Raw genomic sequence first — 18,507 nt, 5'->3', positions numbered from 1 at the left:
CTGGAAAAGATAGCCACGGTTGTGTTCATCACCTGTGTGCAGAGTTCACAAACAAAAACAAAATTTTGCCAAAAGCCTCTGTTTATAAGCCAAATTATTCACAAACAAAAGCATTCATGAAAAGAGGTACCATTGTTGTTCCTGTAACCAAAAGAAAAGACACTGGCCTACCTTCTACCTTTAGGCAAATCCTGGGTTCTGTTTTGGTGTTGGAGATCTCAGGAGCTTTAGAACTGGGACCTAGTCAGCTGTCATTAGCAAGCCCCAGCAGACTGGGAAAGGACAGGTAGAACTTGACCTGGGATTTGTAATGGTTTACTCCATTCCCAGAGGTCTAGGGACAATCTGGCTGTTTGTTCCCTTAGCTCAGGGGAGGAAAAGATGATTTTTGCATTTACTTTTATCTTGTGCTTATTTTTAGCCCCCATTAGTAGTGTTTTACGACTGCTCAGTAGGTGGTAGGCAGAAGTATGTTGTCACAGAAGTTTGGGTGCTGAGAGTTTTAACTTTTTCCTGATAAATCAGCAAAGTCAAATCATTGACAAGGAACAAAGTGGTCACATCTGTACCTGCTTTGAGCTGAATGGGGACATCATTAGAGGCCTTACTTGAGTTTGCTGATCATCAGAGGTAAAGTGACTTTGAGTTTAGAGTTGAGACCTAAATTGAGTGTTGAGATTCAAATGGATTCTGTAGTAGGGTTAGACATTGTCTCACACCTATTACTGAGAACTGTGGGATTCTGAAGGACATAACTGGAGAAGACAGTTGTACAAACATGAACCAAAGAGAATTATTTAAGAATAATCATTAGTGGCCATTTTTGCCAGGAAGAACTTGCAAACCAGACCCAAATAATCTTTTTTGGTAATTATAATTTAGGCAGTTATGTATAAGAACCTTTCCTTATAACATCTTGGCTATATCTTTTGGTAGAGTTGACACAAATATTTTGATTTTTTTTTTTTTTTTGTACTGAGGATTGAATTCAGGACCTTATGCTTGTGAGGCAGGTGCCGTGCCACTGAGCTAAATCATCGGCCCACAAATATTTTGATTTTGACAGCTTTCATTTAAAAAAAATATATTCCCTCTTGTTCTGAAGGCATTGTTGATTAATCATTGTTTATTATTGTCCCTCATTTCCAGGATGCTGTTCCAGTTGTTAGTTCTATGTTGGAAGGGAAGCAATTGATGATTTAGAGTTAATATCATAGCCCTTTTTAGCTACATTTGAGTAACAAACAGCTTAAAAGAAATAGATCTTAGGCCTAACCAAATCAACAAGAGTAAAAACTTAGAATAGCTAAACATATATTTCCTTTTATAAATAAGCCTTGTCCTCATGAATTTTTGACTTATCTGGATCTCCTAGGTTGTTTGTTTGTTTGTTGTACAGGGGATCAAACTCAGAACCTTGCACTTGAGGGACAGACACAGCACCACTGAGCTAAATCCCCAGCCCTAGATCTCCTAGTTTTGATTTCAAGAATATATTTTTATACTTACAACCTTTTAAATATATTTTTGCCCTTCTTACTTTTTTTTTGTAACAAGCTTAGTAGATGCTTGGATTTTAAAATGTTCTGGTTCATTTTTATCTCAGCGTTAACTCACAGATGTTACATTTTCATTGGAACTGGCTGAAAAACAGACTTTTAAGTAACCTTGAAAAGTTAATTATGTTATACTAGTTGAAATTAGAAAGCAGAGCAAAGATGTTACCTTTTAGCTAGGGCTGACAACACTTTAAGGCTTTATATGAATATAAATGACTAACAAAGAGCAAGTCAACTTTGCAATTGTAGTTCAAAAATTATTCCAATGCTGATAAAAATGTTTTAGTCACATCAATCAGACAAAAATATTAAGTTAAACCACAGATTTCAAAATAAATCTGCCAATCAGTTAGGATGTTACTAATCTGTTAAAATATTTTGCAGTGGGACCTCATTACCTTTGAATGGAAGGTCAGGAAGGCTGATTTGTCTTCTGGCATCCCCAGGTAGGAGTCAGTCTTTATTATCTGCCAGGATCCAGTGTAGGCGGTATGTAACCAGAGAACTATTTTTTACCTAATACTTGGCCTTGTAGTTTGACTTATTATAAAATATCAACTTGGATTTAGATGTTAGCTTGAACTCAGTTTGTTGATTTAGACTCCTTATTTATCTTTTTGGCTGTTTTTCTTTGGCATTAGTATTTTACCTGACCCCCACCCTACCCCCACCCCGTATTTACTACGAATGGGCTTGGAGTTTGGAGTTTAGTCTCTGCTGTTGCTGCCATGGGCAGGAACCTCATGGCCACTGGTCTATACAGATCTTTTTTAAAAGGTTGCATTGTTTACTAACAAACAATAGTGTTTCTCCTAATTTTGGGGATAGGGACCTTGGGAAAAACCAGAGAAGCCACTCATAATGGAAAAAACTGAAGTAAATTGGTTCAGGCTTTTTTGGACACAGAAGAAATCTAGGTTCCCATGTCCATGGTTGATCATTGTAAACACAGATTAGCAGCCAGACAAACAGATGAGATACAAGAGTACCAGAGTATTGTTTCAGGTAAATCATAATAGAGGTCTCTTATAATATTTCTGTTTTTTAATAGAATGGAGTTACACCAATAGAGTTAGAAAGCAGAAAGAGCCTTGGAATACAGAAGGAGAGAGAGACTAAAAGAGAGTTATCTAGCGGGGGAGAGACTGGAGACTGAATTAGGGCCCCAAAGGGTGGCTGAAACCCAGGAATTTTTAATTTGGGAAAAGTCAAAAGGGGAGAATGAAACAAAAAGGGAGAAAGAGTATGGGATAATGCCCTGTGGCCTGCCACCTTGGAGGTGGAAAACTGAGCTGGCTGAAGTTGTGGATTAGGAGGGAGTTGCTGGGTATGCGAATGTGTAGTAGGCAGAGAAGAACAGGGTGGTGAGGGAAGGCAGGGGAGACAGGATGAGGTCTCTGATGGTGGAGGTGAGGAAGAAGGGGTGAGGTTGAGTGGCATACAGCTGTAGGGGTACATGGTCTAGGACTGAATTCAAGTTTAAGGACAGAGTTAGAGTCAAGTCTAGGTTGATCATGAGGAAGGAGAATTTGGGAAGCAGTACAGAATTGACAGAAAGTTGACTGAAATGGTAAAGGGAGACTTACACTTGAGGAACTTTGGACCACTTGCCATTGTGCTGGATAAATGTGCTCCAGTCTTGAATTTGGAAGTCAAAGGTCCTGTGTTTAGGTTACTGATTATTATCTATCCAACTGTATTAAGAAGACAATAAGCTTTTGATTTGATGACTCTTCCTCCTGGATAGAGGGTTTTGAGGTTTTTAAGGAGACAGAACAAAAGGTGAGTCTTCGGGTGGTTAGAGGGCCAAATTGGAATTGCCCCCAGTGGAGTTGGTGCCTCCCACCAACCTGTGGAGACACCTGTGCCTCCCAGTATTCTCACAATGTTACCTTGGGGTGGAAACACACTGCTGCTCTGCTGGAACTTACAGCTAGCTGAGATTGTACACTCTCAGCACCAGTAAGGAATTAGAGAGGCAGAATTTAAAATAAGGAAGATGATTTGTTTGGAAAAAATATGGAGATACGAGAAGATAGCTTCTCTGGAAGAGCAGGGGGCATCTAAAAGATGAATACTGCTGAGCCCTTATCTCTGGTTCCTTTTATTAGGACTAATGTTTCTTTCCTCCATTTGGTCACTTGGAACTTGTCACAGTCTGATTGGTTCTCTGGCTGTCTTCAGCCCTAACCTGGGTACCTTTGTTTACTTCCCTCCTGGTCATTTATTTCTTTCCTGCCCTTTTGTGATGGATAAGTGTATGCATGGTCATAGTAGATGAGCCATATAGAAAGGTACTCAGAGCTAATGATTAGGGAATATGTGAGAATCCAGTGCAGTAATATAGTGACACTAAAGTGAGAATATACATATATGTATATATGTACAGGTCTGTGTCTTTTTATGTACTAAATAAGATTAGTAGACCTATATCAAATAAATATAGGTGCTGCCCCTTGTTTTATGAGAAGTGGATGAGGGGTCTGCATGCACTGGCTTTTTATGTTCCTACCTTCCTCTGTGGTTTGTTAAATATCTTTCTCATAAATTTGTATGGTAATTGTCTTACCTGGCACCTTTCTGGGTCTAGTTTGTATCTTCTCTACCTTTTTCTTTCTAATTGTACTAACTGAAGAGGCAAAAGCTGCTTTTAGTAAGATTTTCTATTAATTTTTTAAAATAAAGTTTAAGGAGGCCTTTATCCTATTTTTTTCCCTGCTCACAGGGCTGCTTTTTCCTACAACAGCAATAGTGGCCACCAGTAGCAAACTGGAATATGGTGCCTCCTAAGGAAATGGGCCAAGGGGACAGTTCCCTAAGCTGGGAAGGATTAATATCTATTGTTATAGGATTTTCAGATGGATGGACAGATGGGAAAAGACAGCAAGGTCTTTTGGAGGAGACCTACAGGCTCACTGACCAGAGGAGATGACTGCCTGGATCACAGATGATGACTGGAGTTGAGTGGAAGGACAGCAATGTCAAGGGTGGTCTTATGGATTTGTCATCTCACAAAGCCCTCCCAGGTTTTTGGCACCAAATGTTAAGTGCAGAGATAACTGATCAAAGCAGAAAGGTTTATTAGCACAATTACAGCAGCACGTACACTAGAGACTTCAGCCTGCTCCAGAGAGCATGGCAACAGCTTTTAAGCCTGGGGTAAGAGGCAGAGCTTGGGTGCAGGAATGGAATGAGGAAGTTAGGCTGCAGACTTGGGGCGGGGAAGAGCAGTTACTGTTTTGTGTCTAAATACTACATTTTATTTATTTGTTCATCTGTTGCTGGACATGTAGATCACTTTCAAGATTTAGCTGTAAACATGGGTATACTTCTTTTTTGTTTTTTGTTTTGTAATATGATGTCATTAACATCATAGGAAAAATACCTAGGAATATTTGAGTTGAATGGAATTTGCTTTTAGTTTTGTAAGGAATCTTCCTACTGATTTTCATAGTGGTTGTACTAATTTACATTGCTAGCAACAATGTAGAAACGTTCCCTGCAGCCTTGCTAGCATTGGTTATTCTTTGATTTCTTGATGATAGCCATTCCTTCTGGACTATAACAGAATCCCAGTGCTGTTTTACTTCGCTTTCTCTAACAACCAGAGGTATTGAACATTTTTTCATTTATTTATTGTCATTTGTATTTCTTAGAAGTGTCTATTCATTTCAGTTGTTCATCTTTTGATTGAATCTTTTATTTTGGAGATCTAATTTTGTGAGTTCTTTACATATTCTAGATATTAGTCCTCTGAAGAATAGCTGGCAAAATGTTCTCCTAATTCTTTAGGTTGTTTCTTCACTCTTCTGGTTGTTTGCTTTGCTGTCTGGAAGCTTTTAAATTTGATACAATTCCATTTGCTGATTCTTGTTATTTCTGTGCCACTAGAAATCTGTTAAGAAAGTCTTTGCCTTTGCCTGTCTTCAGAGTTTTACCTATTTTATCTTCAACCAGGTTAAGTGTTTCTGTTTCAGTATTTAGGTCTTTGATCCATTTTGATTTTACATGGTACATGGTGAAATATATTGATCCAGATTCAAGTTCTGCATATGGAATAGCCAGTTTTCCTAGACCATTTATTAACGAGGATATATTTCCCATGCATATGTCTTTGAACTCTTTGTCAAAGATCAGATGGCTGAATTGTCCGAGGTTGTTTCTTTGATCCATACATCTGTTTTTGTGCCAGTACAGTAACACGTTGTCTTTATCACCGTAGTTTTATAATTTAACTTGAAATCAGCATTGTAAAGCCTCCTGCTATACTGTTTTGCCCAGGATTGCTTTTGCTATTCTGGGTCTCTTCTGGTTCCATAAGAATTTTAGGATTGTTTTCTCTAGTTCTTTAAGAGATGTTGTTGATATTCTGATTGGATTGTATTAAATCTATATATCAGCTTTTGAAATATGGTCATTTTGACAGTATTTATTCTGCATTTCCAGGAACAAGGAATACCTTTACATTTTCTAATGTCCTCTTTGATCTCCCTTTTCAGAGTACTATAGTTTTTGTTATAGAGGTCTTTCACTTCTTTGTTAGGTTCATTTCTAAGTATTTAATTTTTCTTGAAGTTATTGTGAGTGGTATTGTTTTTGTAATTTCTTTCTTAGTGCTTTCATGATTGGTGTACAGGAATGCTATTGATTTTTGTGTGTTGATTTTGAATCCTTTGATAAATTTGTTTATTAGTTCTAGGAGTCTTTAGATGAATTTTTTTTGTATGTGTTTTTTAAATAAAGATCATTTCATCTGTGAATAAGGATAGGCTGACTTATTTTCTTTCATGTACCCTTTTTATTTCTTTCTTTTGCCTGATTGCTCTGGCTGATGTTTTTAGTACTGTATTGGACAGGAGTGGTAATAGTACACATCCTTGTCTTATTCCTGATTTTAGAAGAAAAGCTTTCAGTGTTTACCCATTTAATACATTGATAGTGCATTTGTCATAATGGCATTTTTCAGATTGAGATCCTTCTGTGTGTATCTTTCTTCAGGGTTTTTATTATGAATGGATATTAAATTTTGTCAATGAATTTTTCTGTGAGATGATCAAATGCTTTTTGTCCTTGCTTCTATTTGTGTGATATATTAATTTATCAATCTGAATATGTGGAATCATCCTTGCATCCCGCACTCTCACAACTTTTTTCAGGCTGGCTTTGAAGTCAGTATATAGCCCAGGCTGGCCTTGAACTTGCGCCTTAGCCTCCTAAGTGCTGGGAATACAGTGTATACTACCACACTCAGCTGATATACGATCTTTGTGATGATTTATTGAATTCTGTTTGCCTATGTGTTTTGAGGATCTCTGTATCTGTGTAGGTCCATTAAAGAGATCGGCCTTTGACTGAAGTTCCTTCTTTTTCTGTTTAGGTCCTTAACTGTTTTTTTATGTCCAGTAGTAATTGTTTTATGAGTTGAGTGCACCAGTGTATGGTGCATATATGTTTGTGATTGTTATTTTGTCTTGTTGAATTTCCTCCTTAGCCAATATATAGTGACTCCCTTTGCCTCTTCTAATCATTTTTGGCTTGAAGTCTACTTTGGCCAAAAATAGGTTAGCTACTTCTTGTTTTTAGGCTCCTATTGCATGAATATTGTTTTCCATCTTTTGCTTTTTGGCCTATGAATTTTTTGGGTTTAAATGTATTTCTTGCATGCAGTATATCATTGGGTTTTGTTTTTTTTTTAAATCCCATCTGTGAATCTGTTTCTTTTGATTGGGGAATTGAGACCATTCACATTAAGAGTTATTGCTGAAAGGTATTGGCTTATTCCTGTCATTGAATTATTTTCCTTTCTGATACACCCTTTCTGGTCTGAGCTTAAATGTCTAGGGATGTCCATGTGTATCCTGTGCTTTTTCTGTGACTGCTGCTTGTAGCCATCTCCCACCCAGTCACTGTGGTAGAAACCCTGAGGTGTAGTTTGTCTGCAGCTCAGTCTTAAAACAATTAACCCCAAACCCAAATGACTCCTGGTTAAACCCTTTGGAATACAGTAATACCTTGGCTCACAAACACTTCTATTCATGTACAGTTTGGTTCACAGATGGAAGCATTCAGCAAAAATTTGTTCCCATTTTCAAATTCCACATCGGGTGACAAACACAAATGCAGCCATCTTTCCCGCTCTGACACATAGTTGTGGTTTCCTTTAACTGAGACTGTAGTTCACAGACAAAACTGTGAACATTTGCTGTGAAATTTTTTGTGTGCTTTTTAGCACATACAATACTGTACAATATTATTCAATCCATTGTGGCTCCAAAGAAAGGGCAGAGCAAGCATGGTGGTAAAAAGAAAGTTCAGAGCAATAATGAAGGTGACAAGAAAGTGCAGAGCAAGAATGTTAAGAAGGCTTTGAAAAAAATAACCACTGAATTAAAGAAGGAAATTGTAGAAAAGCGTGAGAGTGGTATTGATGTGACTTATCTGGCCTTGGAGCACAAGATAGCAAAGCTGACAATCTTGACTATTTTGAAGAATAAAGATGTCATCAAAGGAGCTGGTGTGGCAAAAAGAGTAATGATGTTAAGCAAGCAGAGGACACACATGCTGGAAGAGATGGAAAAACATTTGTTAGTGTGGTTGAATGAGAGAAACAGCTATCAGGTGATAGCATTAGTGAAGCTATGATCTGTGAAAAAGCCAGGAAGCTACACAGTGATTTACTGTGATAAAACCCCTCTGCAAGTACAACAAGTGATGAATTAAAAGGCAGTGAGAGTGGCTTGATAAATTCACAAGAGAAGGGGCATCCACAGTGTGATAAGACATAGTGAGGCTTCCAGTTCTGACAAGGCCACTGCAGAAGCCTACAAGAAAGAATTTGCAGAATTCGTGAAGCCTGAAGGATATGCTGATTAACAAGTATTCAACTGGGATGAAATAAGGCTCTTATGGAAGAAGATACCGAACAGAACTTATATACTGTAGGAGGAAAAGGCAATGCCCGGGCACAAGCCCATGAAGGACAAACGGATCCTTTGCTGTGTGCAAATAAGTGCAATCTTAAGCCATTAACAGACCCCTCATGCATTCAAGGAACAGACTGTGAACAAGACCAGACTGCCTGTTTGTGCAGGGCCAATGTGAAAGCTTGGGTCACAAGGCAATTGTTCATGGAATGGCTACATGAAGTGTTTGCATCCACTTAGATGTTAATTAATATCTTTCTGATGGCCAACTGCCTGAAAAGTGCCTTCTTCTGCTGGACAATGCCCCCAGTACATCCTCCAGCCTTGGTGGATGATATACAGTAACTGAGTATGAATTCATAATGGTCAAGCTCCTCCCTCCCAACACAACCCCTTTTCTGCAACCCATAGACCAGCAAGTGATCTGTAACTTCAAGAAGCTATACACAAAGGTGCTCCTCACCAGGTGTTTTAAGGTCACTGAAAGAGACATCCTTGACTCAGAAAGAGTTCTGGAAGAAATATTTCAATGTCCCACATTGCATCAACCTCATTGACAAAGCCTGGAGCAAGCTGAAAGGAAAATTAGAAACTATAGAGAAGCTAGAGAAATGGAGCACAATGCAGTGGAAAGAATGAAACACACTGAAAGGGTACATCCAGCTCCCACCTAGGGGACTTGTCTCCACTAACATAGGAAAACCTATAGAAAGTCAGAAGGTCCAGGGAGAAACAATGGACCTTAAACAGCCTGGAGGAAACTCTGACCAGAATGTGTTACTGAATGTGACTTTGAAGGTCTAATGCACAAGTGGAGGAGGTTGTGCCCAAGGGCAAGAGCATGAGTCTGGATGTTGATGGTGCAGACACAGAGGAGCTTGTTGAGGGCCATAAGGAGGAGCTGACAACAGAAGAACTTGCTGAGCTCCAGAGTGAGCAGGAGAAGGTGCTTGTTGTGGAGCATTCCACTGAGGAAGAGGGAGACAGGGAGGAGGTTAGCAGTGATGTGATAAAATGGAATGAGTGCCAGGATTTGTTTGAGAAGCTCCACCCCAACATAACTGTAATTAACAGTGTTGACTCTGATGAATGATAACAAGGTCTCTCATTTCTGAAAGGTTATTCAGGGTAGAAAAAAAAACCAAATGACATTAGACAAATTTATTCATTAAAAGTGATCCTGCAGCTAAGAAACTAAGAAAAGAGAAAACCCCTGCAAGAGATCTTCCAGGTGTCCTTACAGAAAAGACTCTGCCTCCAAACAATAACCTCCTCCCTGCCCACCTTTCAGTCCTACACACCAGAAGTTGCCTCAAATAAGGTTAGTGTTCACTCTCTTTATAGTCTATTGGGCTGTACTTTATTTCATATATTTTTGGTTAAAAAATACATATGGTTCAGAATGGATTAACCTTATTTACATTGGACCTTATGGGGAAATTTGACTTGGTTAACCTCTAATTTGGTTTATGACCAGAATTGTGGAACAAATGAAGTTTGTGAACCAAGGTACCACTGTATGACAGGCACTGTACTGCATTTCTTCTGAACTCTAGCGTGCCACACAGAAGGAGTCACTTTCAGAGTAAAACTGCCTGCTGTGTTTTCTAGTTTACAATAACTGTTGACTTTTCTTGTGGCTAGCACTGCTGGCTTGGCTCATGGTTTCTCCCTGGAGTTGCTGACCTTCTATAGGCATTCCTTATGTTAGTGGAGACAAGGTCCCTTCTGAAGAGCTGGGTGCACCTTTTCAGTTTGCTTCAGTCTTTCCTCTACACTGTACTCCATTTCTCTAGCTTCTCTATAGTTTCTAATTTTCCTGTCAGTTTGCTCCACATTCCTGGGAATCTACTCCTTCTTTTGTTCATTAGGTTGTTGCTTTCCTAGTATCTCAAGTCCAGGTCCCAGAGAGGCTGTATTTTGCTCTGGGTGTCTACTCTGTCATTTTTAATCCTCGCCATCCTGTCTCTCTTTGCTTTCTGGCCACCATGAGGAAAATAAGCCTCCTCTGTTACACCTTCCTCTCATGACATATTGTGCCACCACAGGCCCAAAGCAATGGAGGCAACAAATGATGGACTGACAGCTCTGAAACTACTAGGCAAAATAAACCCTTCCTCCTTTTAAGTTGATTTATCTCACATATTTGTTGTAGAGCCAGAGAGCTAACTCAGAATGAAAAACTTTCCAACCTCCTATGAAAAAACCCTAAAATATTATAAAAAAGGAAAACATATTTCTCTTTTCCCCTCTTACCTTTCCCCTACTCCTCCCACTTCCCCTATTCCTTTAGACCTTTTCTTCCTACTACACAATATCAATTATACATTTATTTACACTTTTAGTTTTTCACACTAGAGAAACTGTTCGGTATTTACATGTGTATCTTGACAATTTCACTTAAGGGTATGGCCTTAGTGTGCATCCACTTAGCTATAAATGACTCTAGTTTCTCATTTTTTAATGGCTGAGTAGTACTACATTTTATAAAAAATATGAGAAAAGGAAAACTATGGAAACAAAGTCTTTGTAAACAGGGAAGGATGGAGGGGGTGAAGGAAGGGCAAGGAAATGGGAAAAAAATAAGAACCAAGATACATCATTTAAACGTACAAGACCCCAAAGATGAATGTAACTGTATTGTATACCTACAATGTACCAATAAACTTAATGAAAAAAAGGAAGGAAAACAATCTCTTTGTCCTTGTGGCATAGGCTATCACTTCATTACTTTAAAATACTTTTGTTTCTACTCCTTTCTCCAGATTGTCCTAGGCAGCCCTCAGAGTGCTTTCTATAGTTGTCAGAAATGTGTCCAGGATCATTGCTCCAGTGCCAGAAGGTAGCCTGGGCCCCGATCCACTGGAGGAAGGAGAGCCATGCCTTCTCCTGCCCCAGCCGCCATTGCTCCAGTGCCCTGAACCCCCATAACATCCCCCCTCCCCCCCTCTCAGACCATCTGACTATGCCAGTCTTTGGACCCACTCTGCAGAGGCAGAGGTGGTCATCAAGGGTATTTTTCTGAGTTCCCAACTTTGAACATCTTTAAAGAAAGGGCGAGGGAAACCTGTAGTAGAAAGGTGTGGAGTTCAACCATTCAGAAGGCTGGGGAACTCAATCGGGGCCTTGTAGCCCAAGGTCAGTCAGTGTCATGGGATTCAGACATCAGCTGAGACCAGGGGTCTTGTGTCCTTGCTCTGTTTGAGCCATTAAATGGTAAATATACTATATTGAAATTTTGTTCACTGCAGACATATTCTGGACTGCTTCTTGATTTCAATTTAATTCAAATGATTTAAGGGTGATAGACTAGTGACTACCACAAGTGGTCAGTTTCCAAGTTGAGCTTGATATTAATGTGTTGCTGATTGCATCAGTTGGGATAAAGCATTGCGGTTGATTTGATGAGCTGTTTTCTCTGATGTTATGAAGATGAGAATGTCTGTGGGTCATTAGAGACACAGAAGCTAGGGCGCAACTATATCAGGAAGATTTGGGTGATAACCCAGAGATTAAACCAAGGACAGTGTCCGACAACAAAAATAAAAATGAGAAAACACTTAAGCAAGACACAAAGACAGACTTACAGTTCACCAATGGCAAACAGTAGCGCAAATGAGGATGAAAAGGTTGATAGTGAACCACCAGGACAGCCTGAACTCAAAGCACAGGAAGTAACAAAACAGATCAATCAGGCTCTAGAAAAATTCAAAACAGAAATAATTTCCCAGATAACCATAGAGATAGTGAGCAAAATGGAAGTCATGATTCAAGACTCTAGAGCAGAAACTGAGAAAAAAATAGATGAGCTCGGGACCATGATAGAAGCCATGAAGGCCCAGCATAAGAAAGAAATGGAAAAAATAAATGACCAATATAGGAAAGGAATGGAATCCATAAATCAGATTCACACAGATATCCAGGAGATTAAAAACTCCATTGAAAGTATACCCAACAGAATAAAAGAATGAGAAGATAGAATCTCAGATATAGAAGACAAGATTGCAGTCAGTGACCATGAAAAGAGAGGTCTCTTAAAAACAGTAAGGGATCATGAGAAATCGATCCAACAACTCCTAGATGATGCAAAGAAGAATAACACAAGACTGATAGGAATACATGAAGTAGCAGGAGAAAATACAAATGACTTAAAAAAGCTGTTTGCAGAAGTAATGACAGAAAACTTCCCAAACAAAGGGGAAGAATTTGACATTCGGATAACTGAGGCATACAGGACCCCAACTAGCTACAATCAAAAAAAATCTACACCTAGACATATAATAATCAAGATCCCAGAAACCCAACAGAAGAACAAAATACTACAAGCAGTAAGAGAAAAGAATAAATCACATGCAAAGGAAAGCCTATCAGAATCACAGCACTTTTCAACACAAACCCTTGGGGCAAGGAGAGCCTGGAATGAGATATTTCAAGTACTAAAAGAGAATGACCTCCAACCTAGACTGATATATCCTGCAAAACTCTCTTTCAAAATGGATGGGGAAATAAGACACTTCCATGACAAAGAACACCTGAGAAACTACATGAATACCAAACCAGCACTACTAGCAATTGTAAACAAGATCCTAGAAAAGGACAATGAAGGCAACAACACCATGAGGCCAAACAGAGCAAATCAAATAGACAAGGCAAGAAACTAAAAGGAGAAGGTGAAAAAGTAAAAAGAGTCAGCAAAAGGCCAATAACATGTCAATAATAAGTCAGTACATATCACTTATAACTATCAATGTGAATGGCCTCAACTCACCAATCAAGAGAAATAGACTGGCAAAATGGAATAAGAAGCAAAATCCAACAATATGTTGTATACAAGAAACACACCTAGGGCAAAAAGAAGCCCATAGACTGAAAGTGAAAGGATACAAAACAATTCTACATGTGACAGGAGCCCAGAAAAAAACAGGGGTAGCAATCTTATTTGCCCACAAAGCAAATTTCAAACCAAAACTGATTGTAGTATTATTGATGTAGGACGGTACTGTGTCATACCTCTGTGAATGTAAAATATCTTGTACCTGCTTTATGATGCATAGCAGTGACTGTGCTTTATCAGAGCTATATTTAATGATTTTACTCTAGAATGTTCTCTTTCCAGATGATGATTAAGATGCTAAAAAAAAAAAATGGTGTCAGGTACTACAACAGCAACAGAACTTTGCTGTTTTCTGCATATTATTCTTTTCTTTGTTTTGTTTGTTTGTTTTGTTTTTTAATGGAATGTGCTGAATGTCTATAATTTTGTTCAGATAACTGCAGAACCTAGAAAAGCTGTTGGTGCTATTGATGCATAACATACTGCTATTATTAGTCTTTTTATATAAATATAAGCATATGTATACATATATATATAAATTGAATTTTGGGAAACTTTAATGGTGCTGTCAACTTTGGAAAAAGTTATCCCAATTTACTGTGTTGAGTTGGCATTGTACAGAAATGGACAGCCATATTGGTCTAGAAATGTTAATTTTTTTATTTTTATTTTTTATTTTTTTTCCATGTGTACAGGGGTAATGCATTGTACTAAATATGTAAGGTCATATCTACTTGGGTTTGATTACAGAAACTAATAAGTATTCTCTAAATAATGAAAAAAAGAATAAGATAAGACTACAAGTTCAAGAAGCAATTTAAATATGTTAAGGGACCATTTTCATCCCCAGAATTAAGGATTATTTTAATGTTACATCATTGCCTTTTCTCTTTTACTTTCATTTTTAGTTTTATTTTAGGATTCCCTATTTTTAATGTTCATACAGAGATTTCTTTAACTGAAATACTGAATAGTTTCTCTGGTGTGAAAAACTATAATAGTACACAGGATCCTAATGAGATAATTAATAATGTGAAATAGGAAGTAAAGGGCTAAAGGTGTAGGGAAAGTGGGAAGGGTGGGGGAAAGGTAATAAGGGAGAGGAAAAAAATATGAGAAACTGAAAAAATGGAAATAAAGTGTTTGTAAATGGGGAGGGGGTGTGAAGGGAGGGCAGGGACAAGGGGAAAAAATGAGAATCAAGACCTACTATGTAAAGGTACAGGATCTCAATGATGAATGTAACTGTATTGTATACCTAGATTGTACCAAGAAACTTAATAAAAAGAAAAAAAATGGAAAAAAAAAGAAATGTGTCTAGTAACTTGTCAAGACTCTCATACGATGCTCTTCTTTACTTTCTGTTGACCCAAGTTTCCATCTGTTACAGTTTCCCTGCAGTCTAAAGGCCATCCTTTATTTAGCATTTACTATAGTGCAAACCTACTCACAACCAATTCTGTCAGCTTTCACTTATTCGAAAATGTCTTTATGTCACTCTTAGGATTTTTGTGGCAGACACAGAGTTTTGGATGAACAGGGTTTTCCCACCAGTTTTCAAAATTATCACCCTGGAGTTGAAAGTGTAGTTCAGGATAGAGCATATATTTAGTATGTACAAGGCCCTGGGCTCAATTTTCATCACCCAACAAACAAGCAAACAAACAAACAAACCATCCCATGAGTCTGGCCTGCACTGTTTCCCACTGCCTATCTCCCACCCCTCAGGCTGTTTTCAGAAATTTCTCTTTGGTTTTATGTAACTTGATTATGATGTGGTAGGTATGCTTTTCTTCCTATTCACCCTGCTTCTGGTTTGCTGAATTTCTTGAATCTGTAAGTAGACTTTTTCATCACCTTTGGAAAAGTTTTTGCCATTTTCTGCATTATTTCTCAGTAGATGTTTTTCTGCTGAGTGTGATTTTCAGAAAGAGCAGAGTTCTTCTTCCAGCAACATACTGCCCTGAAGGTCCTGGTCTTTGGTATGCCTCCCCTGGGTGCTAAGGCTCTTTGGGAAAATTATTTAAGCATTCAGGATTTCAGTTTCTCTTCTTCAGGAGAAGAAATTACAATCTTAAACTTGTGAGATCTCCTTGATAGTTAAGTGACATGGTACTTATAAAGGATTTAAAAAGTATAAGCAAATGGTGGGCATTATTTTGTAGAAAACATTTCTATAGAAAGACTCAGTCAATATGCATATATATATATATATACATATACACATATATATACATATATATGTATGTGTGTGTATATACATATATATAATCAATTATCCTGGAATAACTTCCTAAAAGGCTCATTTGTCACATTATCCAGCAAAAAACAAAGCCTACAAGGAATGCATATATTCCTCTGTTGGATTTAAAAGGAGGAAGTGCAAGAAAAGCTCCCAGAATGAGCCCCAGATTTGAGAAAATTGGCAAAGAGAGCAGACAAAGTTATGCCAGCTGGATTGAGCAATAGCCTCTTTCTTGACCTGAAGGCACAAGAATTAGTACATTAATCTTTATTATGAAATGTTTAATGCACACAGAGAATGTGTACAATTAACAATCTATACTATTATAATATATACTATGTTACAGAAAAACCAAAAGGCTGATCAAAAATAATATCATAATTGATGTCTTGAAGTTTTCTCTACTCAGTTGTCATGGGTTTAATCTAACGAGTGTTTGCTTAGATCTTGGTTCTTTATCTATGTGTATGTTTTAGTGCCAGAAAAATATCAATGTCATAACTGCAAAAGATAAACAAGCTTTCCAAATTACCCCTTCCATTCCTTTACACTGCTTAGAATGCTCATGTCAGTCAGGGGGCTGCTGGCTTATTGTGAGACTGAGAATGTGTGTCCTTGTTGGTGGAAGGGGCTCCTGAGTTGTTCCCTGAGTAATTATTCATGACAGGCAGATAGAAATCGGTGGTAGAAATGCGTGGGAATGAATGAGTTCTGCCAGGAGGAAAGATGTACAGATAATGGGGCAGTAATGGTGTGTGTGTGTGCGAAGGTAGGAAAAGAGGATGAGGTCAGGGGTCAGAATGGAAACCTGACCCAACACGAGTGTGCATGCTTGTTAAGGCTGAACAAGTCCAAGAAGGGATTGAAACCATGCCTTGCCAGTGGTAGCTTCCAACAGCTATTTGAATAGATTGTTCCTTTCAATTGGCACTATGTACTGTGTATGTGAAAATTTTTTTTGATACAGACAGAAGGTCAGGCACCAGTGCAAAAAAACTTAGGTTACTATATATTCTATTAAGGGTTTTATCCTTCAATTTTTAAAATTTTACACATAGTCAATCAGTTATATTGATATGTGTTGACTCTGAAAAACTAAGATTTCTTAGATGGGAATAGTGAGAGACACATCAAATCTCCCCAAAAAAAAGAGTATACCAAGAAGAAGAGAGGAAAAAGCCTGACAAGTCTCTCCAGAAAGTGAGAGCACAAGATGGCAGGTATGTGTTCTTATAGAGCCATGTGGGAGCCTAGAATAGCTATAGCTGGACAGACCCTGGAGTGGATGGGAGATGTGGTACAGATCCACCACAGCCTTTTGGGAATGGGTTGCCAGACCTTTGAGCGCTCAGGGAAGATGTGCGGTGGAGAGCTTGTTCTTACATGTCTATTCACATTCCTGTCCTCGGGGAGCTGCCTGTACCTCTGCAGTTGTGGTATAGCCGCCAATACTACAGCACTCATCACTCCTGTACCCCACAGAGGTAGGAGTGTGAACCAGGTCAGCAAACAAAAGAATACTGTTGTGTAGAACCAGCAAGAGGCAGGGTGCTTGGGCATCTGACCTGAGCAGAGCAATCCAAGGCCTTTTTGGGGAGTTGAATTGGATCCTGAAGGGTCCTTTTCTGTGCCACAATTTGTAAAGATCATTTTTTTTCTTTTAATGGATACATTTGACAGATAATAAAGTCATTAGAAAAACTGAAAGATGAAGAAAGGTAAAATGGACTTTAAGGACATGGCTCCAGTGATGTGTCTATCAAACTCAAATCCTAAACTTTTAAGGTACATATATTGAAATTTCTAAATTTTTAAAATTGCACTGCACCATGTATGAATCTTGTAGATACAGCTGAGTGATTCCTAGCACAGAGAAGTGGTTATTTGTTTCTAGTTCTAACCATTAAAAATTGTGGGGTTAAGAAATGGGATGTTGCTCAGTAGAACATCAGCTTAGCATGACCAGGCCTTGGGTTTGATCTCCAGCACTATAAAATTAAACATAACACATTTTTAAAAAAACAAACCTTGTGGAGATACTGTGACCTTTGGAAAAACAAATCTTAAAGAAGAATCCAGGAGTCTGAGTGTAAAGCTCAGTGATAGAGCATATGCTTAGCAGGCACAAGCCCCTGGATTTCAGTGTCAGCACTATCAAAAATGTAAGAGAAGGAAAGAATGGAAGAGCAAGAGAAACAGTCAGAGAAACAGAGAGACAGACAGAGAGAGAGGTGGAGTCAGACAGAGAGAAAAAGGAAGGAAGGAAGAAAGAAGGGAAGAAATAGAGAAAAAGAAAACTAAGGAAAAACCACCTTTCTCAGTCATATTCCTGATGTCTCTGACAGATTTAGGGAAATTGTTAAAATGCACACACCAATATGGATCTTTGAAAATTCTCAGAAGTTTTATGGTAAGTGATAAAATCCAATATACATTTGAGTACTTCCTCTAATATGTTCACATTTTCCTTCTCAGGATTGGATCCTTATACTATGGGCCTAGACACTACAACGACCTCATAGTATCTATTTCTATGAGAAATAAAGAGGATGGGAGACAATGAAGTGAGGAGCTATCTTTAGGGGTCATGAGATTTTTTATCTGTATACAATTGGATAAGAGTCAAGAGAAGAGACTGGGGCTTTCTTTTGCAATCATTGCTTTATGTAGTATCTGGATTGTTAGTTGGAATCCCCTTTGAGTATTTATTAGACAAATGTTTGAGTGCCTATTTTGGGCAGCCACTCTACTTGGTACACAGTGATGGCCAGGGTCCTTGTCTTTATGGAATTTACATCCTGATTTTGAAAGACAGATCAGTGATCAGTATGATATGTGTTACCAGTGGGGAAATATGATCACATATCCATTAAGATTCTTACTGAAACAGAGAAACCAAAAACAAGGTGTGATAAAAATATGCCAATTTTTTTTTTTTTTTTTTTT

Source organism: Fukomys damarensis, unplaced genomic scaffold (assembly GCF_012274545.1).
Source record: "Fukomys damarensis isolate Sample0158 unplaced genomic scaffold, DMR_v1.0_HiC HiC_scaffold_38, whole genome shotgun sequence".
Taxonomy (NCBI): domain Eukaryota; kingdom Metazoa; phylum Chordata; class Mammalia; order Rodentia; family Bathyergidae; genus Fukomys; species Fukomys damarensis.
Note: the sequence above shows the minus strand (reverse complement) of the source record.